This window comes from Lepidochelys kempii, chromosome 7 (assembly GCF_965140285.1).
Source record: "Lepidochelys kempii isolate rLepKem1 chromosome 7, rLepKem1.hap1, whole genome shotgun sequence".
Taxonomy (NCBI): Eukaryota; Metazoa; Chordata; order Testudines; family Cheloniidae; genus Lepidochelys; species Lepidochelys kempii.
The window spans coordinates 10,292,463-10,305,692 of NC_136386.1; the positions used below are offsets into that span (position 1 = coordinate 10,292,463).

Below are 13,230 nucleotides of genomic sequence, written 5' to 3' on the forward strand. Positions count from 1 at the left end.
CACTGACTGTCTCTCACCCCAATTATCAAAGTCCTGTCTTCTGTCATGTTGGTGACATGATACAGATATTGTCAAGAAAAGTAAACTAGGGCTTGCACTGTAAGGCAGCTTGAAAAGAGATGAACAGTCGAACATCCATATTCAATAAAAAAAAAAAAGAGGAACAGGATTCCTTTAGAAAATGCATTGGTGTTGTGGCAACGTGCTGCTGCTGAAGGGACTGATTTGTTATTTAGCATGTAGTTTTGGACTGTCTGTCATTCTGGGTGCTAATGCTCTGCTAAAATAACTCATTGGGAGCTGTCAGTGGAATGTTTACATAGGCCCCAATCTTTTCTTCATACAAGGAAATTTTTTACTGGAATTCATCTTCTTTTGATCTCACATTCAAAGCAACAGCAGCTTGATAGACATGCAAGTCTGAAAGCAAATCCAGACGCTGAAGATAAACCGCCAGAGTATGACAGGCAGGAGCATCTAAAGCTTATAAAAATGAAGAGAACAGCATGTCGTCTGAGTATTACAATAGCAGAAATCAAGAGACATATTAGGTGGAACTGATCAGCCACAAAAACAGTTCAAAAGGCAGATCATAGAAACAGAAGACTAGTCTAGAAAAAAAATTTGGAAAGATCTGCTTTACAGAGGCATCACCTCCTTTTGAAGTACCACGTTTCCGCTCCAGCATGTAAACATAAGGGGGAAAACGGGTGTCGTGCAATGAGTCTTTTACTAACTCAGTAACTCTCACCTTAAGCTTGCCAATTAATTTGCCAACTGTACATTTTAATTAAGTATTTCTGAACATAAAATAAAAAAGTCCACCATGACTTTACTTCCCCACTCAAAATATCACGGTTTATAATATGGAATAGTTACCCATGCTCGCCCATAAAATAACAAGCAGAATTAGAGATTTGCTGGTGGAAATTCAAGAGATGAGTAACCTCGTCCTTTGGAACATCCACCCTTTTAGGATGCACGTGTCTTAAGAGTTCTAGCTCTTCAAAGTGGCTAGTTACTGGACTGTCATTAAACTCTCCTCCTTCCCACCACTATAGACAAACTAGTTCATGAGATGATTTTCTTTAAATTGAACTACATGTGCCACAGTGTTTATAGTTAAGTACTGGAGAAGACTTGTAAGGAACTATTGCTAAAACTTTCCCAGGACATCCATACATTTTAAATTCCCCACCCCCAAAAAGCTTCTTATTTTAATTGAAGTCAGCACATATAACGAAAAAATAATTCTCAAACAATTTTGTACTGAGAGCTGTTTGTTAGCAAACATTGAATGAGCAGGCAGTAGGTTAAAGGGCAGCAGAATTCCACAATATAATTTAGCCTGCGGTTATTTCTGATTAAGAACACCCTCCAGGACAGCAAAGCAAGATCATCTTTTGCAGTGGGCATAGCTTTTTAAATTACCCTCTTCTGCATAATAAACCAACAGGAAAACTGTGGATTTAAAACTGCATTAACCAATTTGAAGTTGTGTAATCAGTTTATGTCTTGCTTTGTGCTAAGCACTGGTCCTGTGTAGCCAAGTTACAAATGTAAAAATGCTTCCTGGATTCTAGAACTGTTGGAAGAAAGTCACCTTCTGTCATGCTTATGTAGCTATCTAATGTGCTAAAGGCTGATTATTTATCTTTAAACTGTACTAGTTTAATCTTTTAAGGTCACCACTAATCTGCTCCAACCTTTTAAAAAATAGCAGCTTTGAAGACTTACTGCTAGAATCACTAAACTCAGTGCTGAATGTCAATGTAACTGATACATGTACCTGAATGAGTGCAGTTTTACAATGTTAACATCAAATATAAATCCCCACATAAATAAGAAGAAAAAATTGTCCTACAAGCAAGCGAGGTCAATAAATACGACCAGGACAACATAATTTCACACCAATAACCACTGGAAGTCAGGTTGCTATTCCTCTCCCTTACCCATCCCAACACATAGGCAAAACTTCATTATCAAGTTTAAATGATTAGGATGCTTTCTTGGTAACAACAATTTTGTATACGTATTCAGAACCATATAACAGCATCCTTTAGTAGCTGTAAATACAAAAAGAGAAAGTGGATTATTTATTCATGTGTTTTGAAAAGTGGCCATTCTATATTCTGGGTTGTTGTTTTTTTGTTTTTTTTTTTTTCCTCCAGACGTCTTCTGGACTTGAATGTCACAGCAGACCTTGAATGTGAAATGGCTTCAAGCTAATTGCTCTAATTGCTTGAAGATGTGCAGGCAGGTGAAACCTGATCCCCCTGGCCATTGTAGAGACCAGGAACAACACAGGAATGTTTACATAGTGGTTTGAGTTTAATAGACAGTAGAGCTGAGTTTCAGACAGCTAGCAAAAACATAGCTAATAAGTGACCTCTTAATGTAGTCCTACTTTTAAAAAAACAAAATACAATTTCATTTTGTAAAAGGCAATGTCCTAAATGCCAAGGTTATCTACTCGACTTCTTTAGAGAGCACACATTGCATTGCACCTGACATTTATACCAGAAACCCTATCCTGAAAGCATTTTCTTTTACCTTAAAACAAAAAGCACTTTGTGTCAGTCACCTTACAAACAGATTAGGGTTGTATGGGATTTCCTAGTAAGTGCAGTCATTTGAATTTTAAATTGAGCGTTTTTCACCACTGACATACTTCTTGCACCTAAAACATATGGCACAGAATGCAACTTGAAACATCATTGATTGGTGACTGGTCCTGTATACATTATACCCCTCACTGTGGAATTCCCAACCCTCTGGTATGTTTAAAATAAAAAACTGCTTTTAATGACTTTTAATTGTTCTTTCTTTACTTTCTGTGAAATACTGAGGTGCTTCCACTACATGTGATACATACCATTTGAAGTTACTGACCGGCTGCGATATATTTAACAATGGTTGTATAGGACTCACTGTAGTAACTGCACAAGAGGTATGTTTGGAATACACAACAAAGCCAAAATTATGCAGGTCTTTACTCAGGTAAACTTCTTACTGATGAAGTACTGCAGCATTTGGGTCATAGAAAACAAGACTGCTTTCCAAAAACAGTTGGGTAGCTAAAATGTACTTGAAGAGGCCAAAAACCACACAATAAGTACGCCAAAAGTAGAAAATAAAGTAGAAAGAGTACTTCTGGCAGAGGTCAAAGAACAAAGGTATTTGCTGTAGGTGGAGTCCAAAAAGCAAACATCAGAGATAGGGAACACTTATTTTCCTGTCTCAGTCTCAGTGAGATTTGTTGCCAAGCCTTTAAACATGGTCACAAATTGTTTACCATGGATTAAGATTTACGGTAAAATGTCATATACTGTATGTCATATACTGTACTGTTTGTCATAGACAAAAAACAAAAAATAAGCATTCATTCAGTAAGAAAAAGGGGAAGAAAGTTTGAGGAACAAGGAGAATAGGAAAGATACAAGTGCACCGAGACGGGTGAGAATGCAAAAATCAGGCAAGCTTGACATGTTACACAAGAAAGAAAACAAAACAAAGAAAAGCAGGAGGGTTCCAGCCATTTCCAGCTTTGATCGCTGAGATTTTGGTCAGACATGTCTTAGATTTTATACAATCATACAGTGGAAATGTTACCCACCAAAACAAAACCAAAAAAAAAAAAAAAGCAAAAAGAGACCAGTTCCAGATATTGTTGGATGCAACATCAGTTTCATATTAAGACAACACACACAGGAGCACTCACTGCTTACTATGCTCCACCTTGTCTACTAGTCCCTAAACTCTGAAGCAAATGAGTAACTGATCTTAAATAATACAGAACAAAGACGACAACAGTAGCCCAGAAACCAAGCTGTGATATTTGTGAACATATCTATCGCACGCATACACACCTTTCTTTCTTGAAATCTTTTCAGAAAAGTTCAAAACGCCAGCAATAGTCGAATTTTTTTTTTCCGGTAACCCAAAAAGTTCAGAATAGAAAAAAAAAACAGTGTCAATTTAAAGATTTAGTATAAACTAGTTCAAGCCTGTGGGAGGAACACTAAGTGGAAAAAGTAAACATGGTCCCCCCAAGCAGTTCCCTTCTAAGCTATATACACTGCCAGCGCCTGGTACCACAGGCTGCCCTGCACATTGGGGAGGTCAACAAAGCTATGCTAAACTGACAGGTTCAGTTTACAGCAGGCCAGCACTTTGTTTGGATATACTGGCCTTGCTCACCGCCAGCTTAACAACAGATGGCTCGAAAACTTTCATTATGTTGCACGGGGCTGAACTGCAAACAATCGTAGAAAACTGTGAAAAGTTTAACTGTCTCCAAGCCAACGAGAGAATAGTTTGCATCAACATACCAAGGCTGGAAATGTGGTGGCTTAAAGCTAGCTATGAGTGCATGTGTGCCTTTAAATTAATTAAAGTGGACGACATGATTGATCATACCTTTGCACGATCCCTTGGATGTATTAAAAGAGAATTTGCTATTTGACAAGGTCAATTCAATAAAAATATCATTCCAGAAACAACCCAGACTTTGACAGATTGCAATCCTGTATTTTCAAATATTCTCAAGCTTGTAACTTCGGGAAAGTTACCGAGAAACTGAGAATTAGGATTTCATTATCAAGAGCTCTTAGACTAGCATTTTCCCACCTATGCAAACAGATTTGCATGCTCTCTTCAAGTTTTCTCATTGAAGAGAAGGCCACCAAATAATCCAACACCCAGATTTGAAAATGATTTATCCAAATCTGTACATAATTTAAATATTCATTAGATTGATTTGATTCATATGCATCCTAATACCCTCTAATGCTCTAAGGCTGGTTATAAATGCACCTTCCAAGGTTTAATTCAATTGACAATTTTATATATGCCTCCGCACTGGAAACACATTATTTTATATTATTCAAGAAATGAACAAATCTGTTTTCCACAAATGTATTTGAGAAGCTACTCTTTCCTGTTATTGAAAGAAAATTGTGTTTATTACTCCTTTAGCATAGTGTAAACTCATAAACGTCAACAGAGAGTACAAGGAAAACTGTCAACTAAATATTGTTTCCTTCATGAGCTGCTCTTCCAAGTCAATTATGCCTTTCAACTTCTGGGGCACTGTATGATAAACTGGCAGTAAAAATCATTCACATTAATATACCATGGTGCCTTGCCTGCAAAAGGTAATTAAAGAAGTAAATGACTCATAAGAATAGACATATTAGCTGCAAAATGGAAGGCAACTGAGCTGCCACATGAAAATATGTACCATTAAGATACTGCATTTTCATATTCCTGTAATCAGCTTCAGTAGACTAATGCTTATTTAATCCAGTTCTCTGCTAAGTCCATCAACAACTGTTTTTTGCTGTTTTCTCCTTGACTGAACATTATGTGTGCAGGTTTGGAATAAATACTGTAATAAGATTTTTGCATAGCCAATTGAAGAACAGAGTTTTTTAAAATGTAAAAAACTATTTTTCTTTCTCACAGAGAGCTGTACAATAGAGAAGGTTACCAAAGATCACATTTTCCAGCCAGCCAAAGCTAGAAAGCAGTACATTTTGAGTGAAGGTTCCCTCCTCCAACCCAAGTCACCATTTCTGATTCATAACACTATTATAACAGAAGACAAACCCATACTTCTACATGCCAAATTTCCTATTCTTCACTTATGAAACACTCTGTTTTGTTAATACGGATTTTCATTAGCATTAGAAAAATTAGAACATTTTTATCCCTGTTTAATGTTCAAAGTGAGAAGAGGGAAAAAAGACAGAAATGGGCTGGGAAGGTAGGTGAAAAAGGTAGTGCTGAAGTAAAAGTCTGAGCTGGGGAGCTGAAAAGGACAGCAGGAGGTAGAGAGTGAAACCGGGGTGATGCTACAGAACATGGTCCAGTCATTCCTCAAAAGAAGTGTTCACCTTCTTAATAATCTATATCTTTGAAATGATTTCCTGTGCTGTTCCATTTGCATCCTTTGAAACGCCTCAGAATACTAGTAAAAATCAGAATTTTAAATGTATACAAATATTAAAGCACAGAAATTGGCAGCTCCAGGGTACCTGGCTTCAACTGTGCAGTATACCACGGCACAAGTTCTGTCCCATAGACATGCAGTAGGATGGCAGCATCTGCTGTGAATGTATGGATGCAGAAGGCCTTGATGTCACACTGCTACTCCTGCAATGGCAGAGTGAAGGACTAAATGATCTAATCAGCCTGTTACATCTCTAATTTCTATGATCACTATTTGACCGAAAGTGTAATATTATATGCTTGAAGCAAGAGAAATACAAGTACTTGGCTCCTGATGTGAAAAAAAAATCCAAATGATCAGCTCCCATAAGCTTCTGCTCTCTTTCAGCATTGCCCTTACTAATAAAACTGGGAGCTCACTCCAAATCTGTAGAATTCTGAAATTTAAGCAATATTGCTGCATATCTGAAAGGATGCACGCTGCCCAGATCTATGGTCACTATATAGATTCATATCTTTCAGTAAACAGTGTTGTATTTTAGCTTTCAAAGTTCTTGCATTTTCTTCCTTAGGGGATGCAAGTGAGATGTTAAAAATGTAAAGAACAAAGTACACACATCTTCCAAAATAAACCCTTATGAAGTGTTAAAACATAACACATCCTATTTGCAAGCAAGCTATTAAAATATTCTTTTCATCACAACCTGACTCCATAAGGCCAAGATCAAAACCATTCAGTTGCTAGACAGTAATCACAACTGGTACAGGGGAAAACTGTGGTATCTCAGAAATCATTGTGTGGAGACTGTTGATATATGCTGACTTTTTAAAATGGCAGACACTGTACCAGTGCAATTCACCCCTTATTTATTGTACCTGACTGGGGTTCAATCTCCTAAAGAAAAAGCTTTCAATAAAAGTCTCAATATGATTCACTGGAAATTGTGTCATATTCAGAGTATTTATCACTATCAATTCTAAATATTATAAGACTTTTTAAAATATAGGCTCAATAATTATTTAAACTGTATTATTGCTTCACCATTTAAGCAGACATCACTTGGTATCCACAATTAATGAGCTCTAGTCCTTTTTCTAATTAAGGAACAAAGGTTCTTGTGTGCAGAGTATAGAGTGACACTGTCTGGAGAACACACATTTAAATGGAAGAGAATCCTTCTAATTACCTTAAAATAGGATTTTTAATACCCAGGAACATAATAGGATCAAGAAATTAGAGCATTTCTAACGTCATTTACAAATAAGCCATAACTAAACATTGTTAAAAGGTAATAATGCATCCCTAAAAATAATGGGAACTTATGGAGACTAAGACATATCACTTTTGTATTTATGTAATAAACCCTGTGTGTACTTATAGTGAAAATGCAATGTGTGTATATATATATAGCCTATATATATAAAGCCATATTTGAAAAGAAGAAAAAATTAGAAGGCAGCTGTCAGAGCATAAAATACCTTATTCTACAGCATATTAGGATTCAAACACGTAATTAAGTCAGAAAGGTAACCTCACTTTATACAGTAATAAGGGCTGTTAGAAATAGGATACTCTCTCTTAAAAGTGTTACAAATATACGACAGTACTAAATAACCTGCTCTGGGAAAGTATACTTGCTATCAAGGGCAAAGCTGCTATACACTGAGGTAACAGTAAATGACAGACTGTTGTTCAAGTCCATTAGCTGCTATGTGATAGGAGCACATTCACTAGCACACGACCTGTGAAAAATCTTAGATCTCTTTAAATCTTTGAATTGGATTGCTGCATTAATTCTTAAGAACTGCAATCCTTCAACCAAGTCAAATTACCCTCATTAACAGGGGGAAAAACTGCCTCTGCAATAAGTTTTTAAAAAAAGATATTTATTACCTATAATCACTTTCATGTACTTCATCTGGAAGTACGACAAAGTGATGCAACAACTTGAGAGGCTGTCACCATTTTTCAGCCATTTGTGTTGATGTTGTAAAGTTGAAAAAAGATATACACACACGCTCCTGTGCTGAAATTCAGTACAAATAAATGTTTCGGAAAAGGAGACTAAGTGAATGTTTAAGGAGAAAAACCAGAAAGGATAAGCACTGGAATGATGTGTGTCTGCCACGGCCATAACTGCAAAAGACAGGGGGAAATTCTTCACTTATTCAAGGTTTGATTAGAACATGACTTCATAATTAGGCACGTTACAAGTACTTGTCATCTATTAGAAAATTCATGCACTAACTAAAAGATCTCAGAAGCTGGCTCAAGACTTCTACTCATTAACATGTGCTATTAATGGTTAACCCTCATAAACATGCACAAAATGTTCAGCATTCAATAAAGATTAAAACCAAATATTTTATTGTTCTGTTTTGCCCTTGTGGTGATATGCACAATCCCATGAATATCATGAACAGCTAAAAGACCATACAGATAACAGAAAAATATTTATCCTTTGTGGGGAAGGAGCTATGTCTTTCTTCACTCACTGCTTCTCTGCACTTCAGACATTAAAGCTTCAGAGCTCAGCAAAACAAACAGCTAAAGAGACACAGAATATAGTACAAATAGTTTATTTTAAAGGTGAAACATACTTGCAAAGTTCTCAGACACATTCGTTAAAATAAACATTTATTTAAAATTTTCTTAATTTTAAAATTCGCGTTCCTGGGGGATGAAGGGTACATTGAGGAGTGGGGAATTGGATAGCTCCTGGAATTGGGAATGGGATACAGAGCCTTCCACCTCCACGTTACCACTATGAATCCAGGCCCCCCGATCCTCAGTAGGATTCAAATGGTGCAGATCTTTTTGACCACAGAGTTGCATTGCCATCAAAGGGTTTCCATGTAGTCACAACAATCTGCCTGTGTGTGTCCATTTGCAGGACTGGGACACAGGTCAGCAGTGAGCTAATCTGACTGTGACCATCTAATGGCTTCTTGGTGGCCTACACAAAATGCCTTTGGTGGGCTCAGTCCACTATCATCATCCCTCAATCAACAGATTTGCTAGCAGTACCAAGAAAAATGCCAAGAACTGAACAACCTTTTCTACAGGCGGCCTCCCCAAGTTAGGGTTGAGGCAAATGGGAGGGACAGCATGGGGAAAGCCTGTCACATGCTGCTCTGTCCCTGTTATGGACTAAAAAGACCACTTGGATCACCAGAACCATCAAGCTGGCATAGGTACTACCACCTCTCTCTCACACAGGTTCTGACCCTGCAGTTATCTCCGCACAGGTAGACCCAGGAGACCACATGGAGCCTACTGACATCAGCTGGGTTCTGCATTGGTGCAGGTGTCTGCCTGCATTAACATGACCACAAGATTACATTTTTAATTTGCATTAGTAACAAATAAATAGCAAACTAAATAATAAGTCATTAAAATATAACCCTCTGACTTCAAACACGAAACTAATGGCGAATTAACTATTTGCATATTGCTGCATTCTCTATTCTTAGCACGATGCCTTTTAAAGTTGGGCCCATTGTTTTCAGTGGTGTATCCAGATCAGTGTGTACAACATACGCCATGTTGTTGACACTTCTCTGGATGTACTGCATGCCATATGCCTAAAGCACTAAAAGGTGACGAACAGAGTGGCAATACCAAAAGAACAAGATATACCAAACATGTTGAATGAATTCAGTTGTATAATTCAGCCAGTAAGGGATTCCATACATTCAATAATCTCTTCCACCTCATAAAAATGCATTCAACATTTGTCTTCTGTGAAAAGGTAGCACACTGGACATGTATTCAAAACAAACATTTAACCACAGTGGGCCAATGGGTCTAAAAAGTATACATGTAAAAATAGATCATATACCATCACATCAATAAAAAAAGGACAGTCATTCATACATTTTAGCAATAAACTAAAAAATAAAGAGGGAAGCTTCTGAGACTGAGGAATTCTTGCACGGAATTCTTCCGTTGGTCCGTGGCGGCACTCTTGCTCTCCTTATGCTCTGGGCCTAGAGTATAAAGGGTGGTGCAGAGCAATGCCTCTCCAGTTCCTCCTCTTATCACAAATCAGAGATAGTCCGAAGCAGAGGGGAAGGAGGATGGAGAGTGGAAGACAGATAGGGACCACACATCTCAAAGAATTCCAGTGGTGAGGGGTAAGTAACTTCCCTGTCTTCTTTAAACGCTAGTCCCTGTCTGTATTCCACTGTGGGTGACTTACCAGCAGTACTCAGAAAGGAGGAGGGTGTGAAGTGGCAGGTGGCATGGCTGCTTCAAAAACCACCATCCCAAAGGCTGCATCAGTGGAGGAGGCATTGACTAAGATGTAATGTCTCTTGAATGCGTAGGTGGAACTCCACATTGTTGCCTTGCAAATGTCAAGCAGAGGTATCTCTTGAAGTGATGCTACCAAGGCTGCTTGTGCTCTTGTAGAGTGAGCCTGCTCATAACAAGTAGGATACAAGTAGGGTATGCCAGCTCATAACAAGTAGGATACAGCCAGAGATCCATTTGAAGACCCTATGGGAGGAAACAGCTTGTACTTGGGCTCGTTCCACTATGGCAATGAACAGCCTTGGTGACTTTCTGATCTGTTTTGTTCTCTGTAGGTAAAATGCCAAAGCCCATCTCACTCTGAAGGAATGTTGTCTTTTCTCTTTGTTGAAAGCGTGGGGCGCTTTGGGAAGAACACAGGTAAGTGGATGGTCAGTTTATGAGGAACTCCAAAACTACTGAGGGGTGAATTTCAGATGTAGTCATAGTGAGATTTTGTCTTTACGAAATATTGTGCAAGGAGGATCTGCCATCAGGGTACCCAGTTCTCCTACCCATCTGGATGAGGTGATAGCAATGAGGAAGACAACCTTCATAGACAGGTGAAGTACCAAACAGGTAACTAGGGGTTCAAAAAGTGGCTTGGTAGGCATTTAAAGTACTAAATTAAGGAGCCATTGAGGGGTTGGTCTGATTACTGGTGGGGCAATTCTAATTAAGCCCCTTAAGAACCTGGAGGTGATTGGATAAGCAAATACAGGATAGGCATCCGTTGAAGGGTGACATGTACTGATTGTCTCCAGGTAAACTTATATCAGCTAAGGGAAAGACCTGTCATCTTGGGGTGAGAAGGTAATCCGAAATATCAGGAACACCCCATGTCTTGGGATATACACAGTGGTACTAAACCCCGACAGAGAAATTTTTCCATTTGGCTAGGTAACATTTTTTGGTAGAGTCCTTTCTGCTATTAGTAAAACAGCTTGCAGTGTTTCAGAACAGAACCATTCTAGGTCCGACGCCTACCCAAATACCAAGCTGGGAAGTGAAGAGCTTCCACGCTGGGATATCTTAACTCAAAAAATCGAAGGGTCAGATGTCCCAGAAGTGATAAATGTGGATGGATGGCCGAGCAGACATATTGAGGAGATCTGAGAACCAGAAGTGCCCGAGACATTTGGGCACAACGAGAACAACTCATCCTCTGTCCAGTCAAATCTTCCACAATACTCAAGAACACAGTGGGATAGCAGGAAAGGCGCCGTTAAAATGGTGTGCCCAAAGGAGTAGGAGAGCTTCACCTCTGTAGAACTAGTTCTGAGTTCCCCTGAAATAGTATGTGCTGCATTTCCCGTTTATCTGGGAGGTGAACAGGTCCCAACTAGGGTCTCCACAGAGCTGTGTACCTCCCACTCATGGTCGGTGGCTAAGTAACTGCAGAAGCTGTCCACCAGCAAATTCTGAGTTCCTGGGAGGTATGTTGCTGATAAAGTGATGAGATTCTTGATACACCAGTTCCATAAACTGACCACTTCTATGCACAGGGGAATGGATATCACCCCTCCCCGATCATCCAAGACTGGATTAATGGTAAGAATGTTCAGCATGCGTCTCAAACTACTTTGACTTCCAGAAGATTTACATCCATTCCAGTTTCAGGGGGGAGGGGTGGGTAGGAGCAGCGCATCCAAGTGCCTTGTGCTATCTGACCACCCATGTGACACCCCCCCCAACCTAATGAGGAGGCATCTGTAATTATTGTCCTGTCATGTGTGGCAGATAGGAAAGGAACATCCATGCACACTTGTGCATCCAGAGAAGAGCAACAAAAATGATTAAAGGTCTAGAAAACATGACCTAGGAGGGAAGATTGGAAAAAAACTGGGTGAGTTTACTCTGGAAAAGAGAAGACAGAGGGGGGACATGATAACAGTTTTCAAGTACATGAAACGTTGTTACACGGAGGAGGGAGAAAAATTGTTTTTCTTAACCTCTGAGAATAGAACAAGAAGCAATGGACTTAAATTGCAGCAAGGGAGGTTTAGGTTGGACATTAGGAAAAACTTCCTAACTTACTGTCAGGGTGGTTAAGCACTGGAATAAATTGCCTAGGGAAGTTCTGGAATCTCCATCATGGGGATTTTTAAGAGCAGGTTGGACAAACACCTGCCAGGAATGGTCTCGATAATATTTAGTCCTGCCATTAGCGCAGTATGTGCTCTCAAGGTCCCTTCCAGTCCTATGATTCTAAGATCTTTGCACGAAGTCAGAGAGGCTGTTATCTTTATGTGGACTGTCACTATAGTATTCATGCTGTGTTTACTCAGCATATCTACTATTCAAAACCAAACCTGCAAGTAACGGAGGTGAAGGCTGGTGAACAGCATTATGTCAGTACATGACGCCATGTGACCAGGACACTAAGGCAAATCCCGACCTACATTCGAAGGTTGTGCATAATCTGATTTATCAGGTTGCCCATGGGTCGGAATCTGTCCATAGGGAGAGAAATCCTTTCTCTGACTGAGTGTAAGGTCACTCTTATGAAACCTACAGTTTGGGTCTGAGTCAGAGTAGACTCTTCTATGTTCAGAGACATTCTCAGTGATGGAGTAGCAATGAGGTCAATACTATGGATTCTGGATATGTCTTGCCTGTATGAAACCAGTTGCCTAGATACACAAAGACAGTGGAACCACCCTGTCTGAGTCATGCGGTTACTTCAGAAAACACTTTTGTGAAGACTCTGAGTGCAGTTGCTAGACTGAACAGGAGTACCCTGTATTGACAATTTTTGAGACTCTCCACAAATCTGAAGACTCTTCTGTCAGAAGGGTGACGATCTATGTGAAAGTATATCTCTTTCATATTGAGAGCTGTGAGTCATGTGTGTTTTTCTACAGATGCTATTACTGATGCCAGTGTAACCATGCAGAAGAAGAGGTCACTTACCTGTACAGTAACTTGAGTTCTTCGACTTGTGCTCCTATGGGTGCTCTACTGTAGGATGCACATGAGCCCAA

The 13,230-nt window shown here is 39.2% G+C and overlaps 1 protein-coding gene across 19 annotated transcripts in view; it reads right to left on the reverse strand.

Annotated features, from left to right (window-relative positions):
* Positions 1-13,230, reverse strand: part of FOXP1 (forkhead box P1) — a 494,548-nt gene that overhangs the window by 153,295 nt on the left and 328,023 nt on the right. The gene's annotated exons all lie outside the window — the stretch shown is intronic.